Genomic DNA, 13,515 nt, shown 5'->3' with positions numbered 1-13,515 from the left:
GGACCCTCCAGCTTTGCTGCCCTGCGACAGCAGTGACGGGTTCACCTACAGCAGAGAGGGAAGGAGAGAAACTCTGAACGTGGTGGAGATCTGCACAAAAACACCCACACTACGCTGTGTCATTTCTTGCCTAACTGTCTGTAATTGTTTTTGTGTGTGTGTGTGTGTGTGTGTGTGTGTGTGTGTGTGTGTAAGAGTGTGCAGAGAGCAAAGAAAAGTAAAGAAAACAGTGGAGTGTTTTCTTTGGAGTTTAACCACACGGCTCACAGACGGAGGAGAGCGCAGATTATCTCCTGACAAATCATGTTCAGCTCTCTGTGTGATGGTACTAATCATCGCCCACTCACAAACCCCTCCCCCCCACCACTCTTCGTCATCCTCATCATCAGCGTCGCGCATGCATGTCAACTCAAAGGTACGCACAGAGGGATGCAAACGGACGCTCAGGCCGGCACACATGGCTGCACATCAACACAAACGTGCACCGTCTGACAGATGTACGCAGGAATATCAGGCGTATCTCGGGGTCACTAACTGCAGCTTAGGCATGTCTGCGACGCGCCATCCGCTAAGAGGGCACTTTCCAAAGCCATTTACACGCCTCAGAAGGGGCCCGCCACGGTCTCATCCTAAAGAAAACAGCTCTGAGATATTTTCGACTTCAATGGTTTTCCGAACATCCTGACTCAGCACCGTGGTTTCCTTCACTAAACAGATATGTGGCGCTAACACGACCGTTTAATCAATCAATTTAAGGAAATGTCAGGTTGTCAAATGTGAACGCTTGCTTTGTTGAATAAAAAGCCATCATTCTTGGAAAACAGAAAACATAACGACCATTATTATGGTTATATTGCATTCTATAAACATTATTTATAATATTATTTAAACCCCCCCAAAGACTGAAGTACACCTCAGTCACTGTTGAGACTGATGACGATGAGCTAAATAAGCACAGTGTTCCCCGCTTTATGCAGTCGGGCTAGTTAGCAGCTAACTCCTAGTGCAGGTAAACTTAGCAGCTAAAGTGTAGCTCTGCATCAATTCCCTTTTTTAACTTAAAGAAGGACTGTTTGTACCTCAATAAATAAATACTGTACGATTTATTTTTACTTTTAACCCTCAAAAGATTCAACTCAAAGTCTACGTCTATGAATTGATACATCAGCGGGCCTACAGATAACCTCGGTGTGGTTCCTCTTTATGTAAAGCGATTACACCCCTGACGGCTGATTTATGTGATAATGACGATAAAACCAGGCTGGATTCAAACAAAAACAACGACAGGAATCTCTCAGCGTGATGAGCTCAGGAAGACCGAGAGGTTACGAGCTCTCCGTCAACAGGCTGGAAGTCGGCGGGCTCCCGGCGCTTCAGCGTTCATCTGCCTCACCCCGTCCGTCCGTCAGCCTAACCTGCCCCACCAGACGCCAGCGCTGATGATTGATGGTACCGCGGAAAACCGAAAACCATTCTTCTCAGTGACAGGATCAACATTCATAAATAACACGGACGTTTATCACACTGCGCTACCAGCTTCTCACACTGCTGGAGACTCATTAACACCCTTGATACCGGTGCTAATGACCATAATAATCATGATCTTACGTGCAGCAGCCTGAAGGCAAGGAGCAGGGAGGAATCAGGTTTTTTCAGGGGCACAGTGGGACAAAGGGAGCAGTAAAAAGAACTATTTCTCCTTTGTCAGGACTAGTATCTCTTTCAAAAGGTATAATTTCACTGACTTACTGAAAAGAAACACTGAAGCACCTACAGTCACCTTTTGATTCCTCGAAGCGTGTGAAAACTACTCATACTAAAAGCACCTGCCGACTGAACAACTACTCTGTTTCAGAGCTCAGAGAAAAACAAATAGCATCTAAAAATTCCACTGCAGCAAAGATGGAAAATGTGAGGAGCAAAGGAGAGAGGCAGGAAGGCCCAGAGAAACAATGAAGGAGTGCTGAGAGTTTGATTAATGATCTTGTTTCTGTTTGCCACTCATGTGTCTGGCAGCACCAAAGCGCTGGGCCGAAGGTACGGGTAGACGGGCCATATGGGAGGCCACACAATAACACGGGGATTCACACACACGCACAAAAAAAAACAGGTAACGATACATGAATGGATCACTTTTTTTTTTTTTTTTTTTTTTTTTTTATGGTCGACGCTTCAATCAATCATCATATTTTGTCCTGATAGGATCTAAGTGACAGTTTACAGAGGAACCATCACCGGATCGCTTCTGGACGAACTGAAATATAACTGCATCAAGGAGAAATTAATTGTAAAAGTATGATTTTTTTAAATCATTTTTTTCACCCATTTTTGCTGTGTGCCATTTTGATTGACACAGAGCCAGAGGCAAACAATCTAATACTTTTACTTATTTTGGGCATGTCATTTTCAGGCTGAGGCCTTAAACATAAGCTTAAGCTTGGGGTGGAAAGGGTTAAAGTTGGAGGTTATGAAAAGGCAAGTCCAGTTCCCCTGCTTCAAGCTGCTAAATGACAAATAGATGGCTGAGCCAACGTGATATGATGACATGATGCTGACTGACGGATGTTTCATCCAATCACCTGCCAGAGGGCGTCGGCTCACCAGTTAGTTAACGGGCTACTCAGTCACTTGATTGAGAGTCAAACTACGTCATGTAATTATACAACAATCTGAGCTACTTTAGCAGGTGCAGCCATTAGCCAGGCACTTGATTCAATTTACTGAACCACAAAAACAAGTAACCTGCCAAGATCTTGTTCCTGTGTCTGGTCTCTGTCTTCTTAGGTGGCTGCACTCTGTGCACTCTGCTGCCCTCTGTGTCGCGGCTTCAGTGAAGTTTACAATCTACCTCCTCTGCTCCTTTTTCTGGCCAACCACCTCCTTTTAGTCATATTCATAACTATTTATTTCTATTTATTATTTCACTGGACTTTATTAATGTCATTTTTTATATATTTCTTTTGTTTTATTTAAGCTACATATCTTTTTATCTTGCTGTTGTTAGTATTATTAAGTTATTCTAAATATTCTTATTGTTTGATTTTATTGATTTCTTTGGTTTTGTGTCGTTTTAGGTTTTATTTTCATTTCCTCAGTGTTTCCTCACACCACAAAACCTGGTGAAAGTAACGCCGTTTCCTTGGTCTGTGCGTCTTATCCTGTTCTTTTGTGTGTGTGTGGTGGTGAAGGTTTAACTTCTGCAACTTCTAAAAAGCTTTGTTACAGAGCTTTTGTATAAAAGGTGCTAAATAAATAAAGTTTGATTGATTGAAACCAACCTGGGTTACATAACTGTGCTTTATGTAACTGTAACTGTGTGTAATAATACAAAGTTCATGCATTAAAGCCGAGCTCATCTGCTGATGAATATTTCACTTAGCAGTTGTGCTCACTGTTTATTGTGCCTGAGCATCCCACACTTTCTGAGAATAAAGGCCTGTTTGTTTGGTTGAAAGGAGACGAAGTAAGAGTGGCCCAACCCTTCATGAAGGTATGACAGCCTGATTTAGAGCTTCAATTAAAAGACGCACTGAGCAGGTATAACAGACATATTAAAACGTCCTCGCTGTAGGAAAAGATCCTCATCAAGTCAACCGAAGACAAAAACAATTACGCTCATAAAGATTAGTATCCAGTGTTGTAACTCGTCCACTTCTCATCGCTCTCTCTCTCTCTCTTTGTGTTCATCATTCCACGACGTGATGCAAACAAGTGAGATCATACCTCATTACAGCAGGCTTTTGTAAATAGATTACAATCCTCAAATTACCCAACAGACACATATTTGTGAGCAGGGAACATGGAGTCCACCCACACACACACACAGACACACACACAGACACACACACAGACACACACACACAGACACACACACGTCTAACCGAGGTAATAAAGGGGATGCTTTCTGGAACGATTACAGATTGTGACACTGTTAAAAAGAGAATTCACAGATTGTGAAAGAACGTTTTCATCGCCCACCTTTCATCCCTGATGGAACTTCATCATTTTCTTTAGGAACAAACAGCTTCTGAGCTGTCTGCAGCTGAGATCTGACTGCAGGCCTCGCTGGGAGGAGAAACTCCAAACAAGCGGCAGAATTACACAAACATGCCATTAGCAGGGGAAGTGTGTGTGTGTGTGTGTGTGTGTTGTATCTATGAGGGTGTGAGCACAGCAGCAGCAGCAGCAGTCAGGACTTGTGTTCACAGATTAGCAACAATGTTTACTGTGAGTAATGAGCTTATGTCACTTATGGAAGGATTGAGCGAGGCTGCATCTTCTCACTGTGTGACACAGCCGGCCGGTGTGGGTGTTTGGGGATACGGTGTAATTAAGAGGCCGAGCTGATGACAGAAGAAGGAGATATTATGATCAAACAGCAATAATAATAATAAAGTCTAGGCCTTGTCTGAGAGACACCTGTGAAACAAACTAATACAACAACTGGTGCATCTTTACTAAGCCTCTCTGCTCCTGGGTATGTATAGAGTCAGTGAGTCTGCTCACTGAAATCCCTTTGTACACATGATACAATGACTGTGTAAACACCACACCAGAGAAAAATACCAATACGGCCAAATCTCTGTGTCAACCTGAGCTGTGTAAACTCATTTCGACTCAACACAGGTGAGATTGTGTACTATGCCAACGTCAGCCAACACAAGCTCACAATGATGCCTCTCTGCATGGCACTCAGAACCTCTTCAGGAGCTCCAGGCTCACTGAGGGCTCGTAAGGTGAAGCCTGGGACCTCCGGTGTTTGTTCTATGTGCGGTATAACTCTTTAGACTATTAGAAAAATCACATAAAAAGACTTTTTTTATGAAAATAAAACATAAAAAAGATCAAACTGAATTAAAAAAAACGAATAATTTCAAACATTTTTTCACCACAGGTGTAAAAAAAATAGAAGCACCAACAACCACTTCCTGTTTCCTATTTACCTTTTTGCACTTTTACAGCCTGCAAACACTCCACTCTCCACATCAGCTGAAAAAACCTGCAGCTCAGCTAAATACTCGCTCATGACTGCTGCTCACATGTCCATCATGGCTTCCTTGTGTTTTTTTGTTCTGAACAGATCACTTTTTGGCAAATTTTTAAATGAAAGATCATAATTGAACAATTTCACATGATGCATTCAGGGACCATCGTAATGCCCTTTGTTCAGTTCCTGTCTACAAAGAATAAGGTACTTTTGTTATATTTTTTTTTAAATAAATCATGCATGCAAACTTTTGTTGCATATTTACATTGCATATATGATTTAGGGACATCAAAACCTTCTCCAGAAATCCCAAAATACATGCTTAAACATACACCCAGATATTTATATAGGGATGATAATAATTCTACAAACGCATAAGACTCTAATTGTAGGTTTGGAAAAAATAAAAAGTTTCATGCTGGACTACATTCTCATAAAAGCAGATTTCTTGGAATTAGCCGACAGCCATGACACACACACAAACAACACACAGCTCCAGATAAATCATTACAGAGCATCCAGCATTTCCAAATGTCTTCCTGGAGGACATAGCAACAGAAACAAGAGCAGTGATGAGCTTAATAAATATTTAGTGTGATCCCTGGATACCGTCTTATTTCTTCTTTTCTTACTAACCACACGGAGCTAATTAAACAAACAATCCCAACTTTGCGGCGAGACTCGTAACAACATACACGCTACGGGCGACTGTCGATCACTCCCCACAGGTGAAAAATGAAATAAATGACGTGCGGTAATAGAGAGGAAGAAAGAAGACAGGATGCAGCAGCTGAGATAAACTGTTAGATTATTTTCAGGACCAGAAAAATGTTTTTACAAACTCTAACAGTTCTGAACACTTATCTCACTGCACTCGTCTCATTTCCTTTCTTTGTATTTATTTAAAATAACAGCTGCTATCTCCTCATTTATCTGTAGTGGGTGTGTAATGACGCATGCCAGCCTGCAGAGGGCCTCGTTCTGTGCTGGCTTTAGTATCAGATCTTCACAATCTGGTGTTTGTGTTTGAACAGTAGATTCTGGAAAATTATGGGGAAACATTTTTTAAACTAAAAATTAAAAGAGGATTGTTTTTTTATTACCAGTTATTTTTCTGTTTTTCCCTCTTTTAAGACTTTAATTCAACAAACGAATAAAATAAAATAACATTGTTCTTCTATATCTCTTATATTATTATATATTCTTCCTCGATATCAAGTTGGAAATGGGATTTTATCTTAAATTTTGAATTAATCTGATTGACTTGTTAATAAATCTGTTTTAAACATGTCAGAAAAATATCAAAGTAATCAGACTACATCTTCCCTTTGTTTGCTTTCCTCAAAATTATAAATTCTATTTACAGTGACAGTGAAAGTGGTCAAATCTGGACAGTCGGATTCAGCAAATGTAATAATTTTATAATTTTATTTATTTCATAATTGTTTAAAATGACAGAAAATCGGACATTTATAAATCTCCCTGCTCTTGATTTTACATTTAAACTGATTAAATGGTGAAGCTTTACCTTCAAATATTACTAAATATATTCTTAATCAATGTAAGAATTAATCAGTTACTATGCTTTAATATTCTACTAATCAACAGTGTTCTGAGGTGGCCAGAGATGATCAGAGAACATTTGATGTAACCTGACTGACACTAGCTGGGTTAGAGTGATCCAGTGTGGCTCACTGCTGCCATCTATAAGCCACAGGTCAAACTGCATGGCACAGTTTATCTTGGCTTCTGTCCGTCACGCCGAGAGGCAGCTGATGTGGAATATTTGGGGTTTGATTTAAGATACAGACTTAGATGCAATCATATTTAACTTTGCGATACTATTTATTGACTCAGTGTATTTACTTAACAAACCTCAAAAAGCCCCCCCCCACCACCACCACCACCACCACCCGTGTCCTCCCCCCTCTTCTTCTTTCTTCCTTCTATCTTTTCCCAAACTGCATGTTTCCATGTGTTACAATCTTGCTGGAAAACAGAAAAAGAACTGAGTCATGAGTGGAGAAACAAATCTGACCCACAAAGCACAACCACAAAACATTCCCTGACTCTGAATGAGGAAAGTGCAGACGTGTTTCTCTTGGCAGACAGAAGTCTATTCTTAAGCTAAAGTTCAGTTTCAAACCCATCTGAGCCCGGCAGGCTGCCCCTGTATGAAGGTCTAACCTTTAAAAACAGGGGTTGGCCTGCTCAGGGAGCCGTTCTGACCACCGGCTACCAGGCCACCAACGCAACACGGTCCCGTTCCTGCTCATTCAATGGGCGGTACGCCTGAGAAAATGTGGGCACAGAGATTATACTGCGTCTCCGTTTGGCCAAAACCACCAGAATTCTGATCCTGACAGGCAATTTTCAAACAATGGAAAACATGGCACCTTAAACGCACGCAAACCACACACACACACACACACAGTTAATGAGTCCTACGAGACAGAACACACACGCTTCAGTGGGGAATGCACTAATTTGGTTCCACAGAGTTTTGATTTGATGTGTGAGACGCACACACGGCGCTGCAAGCGTGCCGCTGCGGACTGATTGGACGATGGTAATGTAAACACCAATCAGAGAGTGAGTAAACCTGGCCAATGGACTGTTACTGAGACAAGACCGCTCATCATTCACAGAGGGGGTTTACCAAACGATGGTCCTGTTCTGTCCTGTGAAAAACCACCAGAACTCTTTGTGTTCTTATCTTGTTTTAGGTTAAATGCTGTTTAGGGAAACGGGTGAAAATCAAATTGTAGCTGTTCATAAGCCTAAAAAAAGACGCATAGAGGACGAAGAGGACTGAGAGAATCTCAGGGTTTTGGAGTTTCTTTTGGCTCGGAGCGAGTAAATTGTGAAAGCCATGTTCTCAAAAATGTAAAAGTAAAGAGGAGGATGACTACGATTAACAGTAAGCACGATCAGACCGTGTACAGTGATGATGAGACACTGTTATCTTACTGGACAGAGATCTGACCTGTGGATAAATAATGCTGAAGCAGAAGCCCCTAAACTGAAGCGGTAGTCCTCCTCATTGCAGAAGTTTGACTTCATGACCGCAGTGCTCCGCTGTAGGTCACCGCCTTCACTCTACACCCAGCGCTTTCTGTCTCTCACCACTAACAACTATCAACTAGAGCCCAAACGACTGAATATAAGTGGTGTGCCATGATTCTTGGGAGAGGCTGGGACACCTGTGGATCCTTCTCTGCCAAGGAAAAGAAGGCCGCATTTGACAGAGCCTTCAAAACACACCGGTCTTCAAAAGCACCTCCTCCTACACCGACATAGCCTGGTCAGCCATCACAATTCTTTTCTATACTATACAAAGGGGCAATACCATCCATCCATCCATCTTCAATGGGCGATGGACATACAACCAATCAGAGAAACGAAGCATATGACATAAGCAGAGCCACAGCCAGACTAGTATCAACAGAGGACATCTAAGACATTGTGCAGTAGGGTAGGTAAACCAGTGAATGATCCAAGGTGTTATTAGCAATTCTGCAAATATAAATATAAAGTGAATGTATATGGCTGGCCAGGCTAGAACGGAGACACAGGCATCTGCTTAGGACGACATGTCCAAAACAAGAGCCTCAGTATCTGCTCATGTTCAACTACAGAAAGGTCACACCTTTGCAAAAGGCGTCTTAAGTCAGGATAAAGTCTCAAATAATGGACGGAACGACAGAATATTTTGTCCATGTAAGTGCAGCCTGTACGTTTTTGTTGCTATCCAGAAAACATGTTTCTCAAAGATATCTTATGAGTTGCAAGCCTCGTGACAATCTAATAGGTTTTTAAAGAGAGTTTTATTACTCTCAGATGAGTTATTTAAACCCATAAAGGCCTTGATTGCTCCAGTTAATCTGAAAAAAAAAAAAAAGAAATCTCCAAATTTGGAAAAGAATAGTTTTCACTGGAAAGCAAAGTTATACTTTTTTTGGAAAAGAACTGGCAAGTGTAGAGTTTTAACTGCAGGCTTACCACTAAAGAGAGCTAATAAGGCAGGAAATTGTAGGTCCAAACACTGCCATACCTTCTACCCACACATACTACTGAATGACACAGGGGGGGGAGTCAAAACAACTGAATCGCCTTACTAACAAGCTACAAGGATTGCATAACAAACCCACAAACTGTAGTAAGTCGAGGCATTGCCACCTCTGTCTGAGAGGCGACTGCTGGCAGGCCACACAATAGACACTTTAGGCCTATAAATGCATCAACACAGCCAACAAACAGCGCAGAGCTTTGTGGGGAAATAGCCGTGTTAAATCCTGTGTGCGTGGGAGCCTCGGCAAACCCGGATGGGGGAGAGACCAAAGGGTAACAGAGAGAGAAGGAGCTGTAAGAAGATAATGGGATGATGATTAGTCTTTCTGAGGAGGAATTCAGATATGGATAATAAAGGATATAGATGAAGGAAGTCTGTCTCCTGAGCGCCATCTGCACTTTTGTCTTCAAAAGCCATCAGCAACAATAAAGTGGAAACCTACTGTGCTACATACAGAACAGCCTCTCTCCATCTTCTCTCTCTCTCTCTCTCTTCCCCCCCGCCCTCATTCTCCCTGTCACGTCAGCTTCCCTGTCATGAGCGTGGTGTGTTAATAATTCAGCCTGTGTGTGTGTGTGTGTGTGTGTGTGCTGCGACAGCTGCAGGTGGGAAAGCTCGCACACAGAGAGCAGCGTGAAGTTTGTTTGTTCGTGCCCTTCCTGTGAAGCGCTTCAGTGGGAGAACACAAAGGGATCGTGTTGAACCTTCAGATGCAGAACAGATTAGTGCGAGCACTTCCCCATTCGAATTCGTTGTTCATGCATATTTCACAAGCATAATTTCCAAATGATTCCGTTTTATAGCCAGAAATATACACACATAATTCTCTCATTACTTATTTATTTCCTTGTTTTTAATAAAGTCTGGACGGCCTCTGTATCTGGTCTGGTAATGTGGTGAATAATACAACCAAATTTAGACTGACGTTTAAATTTTTTGCAAATAAAATGATGTATCTCTAAAGCATAAACTACGGTACATTAAGTTACAAATATATATATATATATCCAATCTAATCATCTTTTGTCAGTGAAGCTCTCAAACTACAAGCAACGGCACTATTTACAAAGTTTTTCTGAACAACAGAAGCAACACAATAACAGGACGAGGTCTACATAAAACACTAGTGACTTTGTTGAATCAACATGTTGATGACTGTGTCTGTTTCTTGAGGTGTGTCCTGCACTGTTAATACGTACTGGACCACTGCTGGTCCACCCAGCTGAACATGTTGGGAGATGAGTCTCTGTTCACCTCATAAGCTCCTCTTCGCCTGTATTTGGATTAACCGGGAGATCAGGTGGACGCCGCAGGGCCTGATGGCCTTTCTACACTGTGTGATTTTTAGCGATCTTATAAGACCATTGCATGACACACTATGCGACATGAATCTAATAAACTTTGGTACGACATCAATTTTGATGCGTACAGATTGTGCGATTACCATTCACTGAATCGCAAGCGATCGCAGGTTACGAGGTACGTCATCACGTGAGGAGGAGAAAGACGTGGATGCGGGGTCACAGGTCGTAGCAGCTGTCACACTGTGAGACAGTCATCCTAAATTTCTGACACCACTCAGCTCAGCTTGTCTTTGGTCGCAAGACGCTGACAACGGCCATCGTGGAACCTGTCTCACAGTGCGACGTAAGACCACCGATTTAGAGCCACGACCAAAGATATCTCCACGATTCTCCTACGATGGTCGTCTTTCGTATGCGACAGCCCAAAATCGCACAGTGTAAACCGGGCATTAGACAGGGACTTCTCCCTTATTTATTTCTTCTCACACAGGCACAGATTACATCAGTCTTTGTTGTATGTTCAAGTTCTACTCACCTAAAAACCCAAATGGAATCATTTTTTAAACAAATATTGTATTTCCGATGCAGAATTAGTGCTAATTAGTAAGTCTTTGCATGAAATTTAGCACAAAGAAAGAACTTGACCATCACTGGTTGTACAATTAGTCTTCTGGGATTAAAGTACATTCTGATGTTGTAACTTGGCCACAATCTATAACCACAGGATTTACTATTAGAACTATTCACCAGAGGTTCACAGAGAAAATGCTTTTTACAACCTGTTTTTTTTTTACCAAGTATTTTGGCCATCTTTCCTGTGGGTCATGATGACATCTTTGGAACATTACTTTAGGGAAAGGCGCCTGAACACTAAGATCAAATTGATCGTCTCCTCCGCTGACAGAAGATATAAAACACACAGTCCCTTCTGTTTGGTTTGCATGCTGATCGTTTGATATTGCAGCTGGCTGCCTCTCTGGGCCCTTCAGTGTCAGTCCACTATTCCCTGTCCACCTCCACCCCTGCAGCATTAGAAAATAACCCTCACTCTGTTCTCAGTGATGACTCTGTTCAGCGGAAACCAGCACCCACACACCCCGTCTCAGACCAGCGCTACAACTTAAGCTGTCTGAGGCCCATGAACAAGCCGGCCTCAGAAAGGATTCCCTGTAAGACGGCAGCAGGGAGACAGGGCTGGTGGGAAGAGAAGAGACAGAGAGAGAGAGATGCTGAGTGGCGGGAGTGAGTGATCTTTTCCTCTGTGGCGGGGACGGACTGGAAATTGCTCCACATCACTGCTGCCAGTAATCCAGCAGCCTCAGCTGTTCAGAGTGGGCAGCATGTGGCGAGGAGCCGGGTTTATTGGTGTGAAAACAAATAAACACAGCAGAGACTTGCGCAGGTAGAGGGATTTTCTGACACTCTGAGTGTGTGTGTGTGTGTGTGTGTGGCCTGAGGATGATTGCCAGAGTGGTAGGTGGGAGCAGAGTCATGACCTCTGGCCACAAAAGGATGTGGAGAGGAGAGTCATCACTCTCCCACCCTCTTCTTTTGCTTGTCATTCCTTTTTTTTTTTTTTGGTTTTCATGCTTTCATTTTCACACACACTTTTACTTTAGTGTCTCTTCTATTGGCAATGTCTCTCATAGAACAAGCCTGTTCCTGCTTCAGTTTTCCAGGATATTCATTGGGTCGCTTTCACAGACCTATACAGTCAAATCAGCTCTGACGGAGAGTCCCTGCTTAGCAAATGTGCAACTTCATCATGTAAAGTACCAGATATTTTTCCTCAGGAGCTGTATTACACTTCACCATGTGGCTGGCTCATCACAAATATACCTCTCTTTTGGCTGGACGCAGCAACATGGCAACCACAACAACATTTACAGTCCATTAACAGCCACTAAATAGTATTAAATAAAATGCTTTTAACAAAGATATTTACAACCAAAGAGAGCTGCCAATACTCAGAGCAGGCAAGAGCGCTTTAGCTACCACACAGTCTGCCATCTTGATGGTAAACAGGCCGTGTAATAATCATAACTGTATCTGGATTAAAACCCAAAAGATACCCAGACACCGGAGGTCTCATCCCTTTTTTTTGGCAGCAATGGGTCCCATGCTGTGATGAAACTCTACCACGACCAACAAAAACATACGCACACAGTACGCAGGTCCTGCTGCTGCCCCCTGATGACCAGTCAAACTCTGGCCAGTAAATATGATTTGATGATATGTAGTAGAAAAGACTGACTCACAGCGCTTTATACTGGGCACAACCATACAAGGCAACAATGTGCTTCTTCCTCCAAGTAGCCAAAAAAGTACCAAATGTAGTTGTATTATTTCTTCCATACTAATGTCATAACAACCAGTCAGAGCAGACTCAAAGCTCAGAGATGAGCAGGCTCTTTAACTGAGGAATTTAAAGAGAAGACCCTAATAAAACCGTGGATGGATTTAATTAAAGAGCTACTATTACTGAAACAGAGCTCATCTCATGTTCACATTACAGGAGATGCTGCTTATTGCTTATTATCTATGATCTGACTAAGTCTTCGGCTCTATATCCCACCAAAACCACCGTGATGAAGGAGGATCAGCGCTGCCTGGAGACTGTGTGTCAGATCCCAAAGTGGACGGGCAGGAGGAGGGGGCGGCGGCGCCAAGGGATCTCCTGGGATCACCGTAGAGTTTCAAGACAAAAGGGACATTGTGGCACGGTCTGACCCATCCAAGAGCACATTACTTCCTGTCCCAGCAGCTCCCGCATCCTCCGCACATGAACTGCTCACTTCCCAGAACTGAAAGTCCCCTTTTTATCATCTGCTGTTAACCGTTTCCAGCAGCAGCAGCAGCAGCAGCAGCGCTCAGGTCTGACCGTATGCAGACACAGTAACCATGTTTGCTGACGGACTTGACAAATAAAGGCTGAGATCATGATGGAATTTTACCGTATAACTGGCTGCTAAGACGCAGACGCTGTGAAGCTCTGATCTGAGCGGCTGTTGATTTGTAGGTTCTGGGGTCGGTGACTCTAATGAACTAATTCTCTGCAGCAGAAGTCGACTACACTTGATGCATTCAAAGTCCTTTTTCCAGGTCCCCTGACCTTCGTGTCTTAAAATAAGGATGGGTTGGACAGAGAACTG

General features: G+C 42.7%; 1 protein-coding gene across 1 annotated transcript in view; it reads right to left on the bottom strand.

Annotated features, from left to right (window-relative positions):
* gmds (GDP-mannose 4,6-dehydratase) overlaps positions 1 to 13,515 on the bottom strand; it is a 142,809-nt gene that overhangs the window by 119,568 nt on the left and 9,726 nt on the right. The window lies entirely within an intron of this gene.

The sequence above is a fragment of the Parambassis ranga genome, chromosome 4, assembly GCF_900634625.1.
Source record: "Parambassis ranga chromosome 4, fParRan2.1, whole genome shotgun sequence".
Taxonomy (NCBI): Eukaryota; Metazoa; Chordata; class Actinopteri; family Ambassidae; genus Parambassis; species Parambassis ranga.
This window is presented reverse-complemented; position numbering and strand designations above follow the sequence as displayed.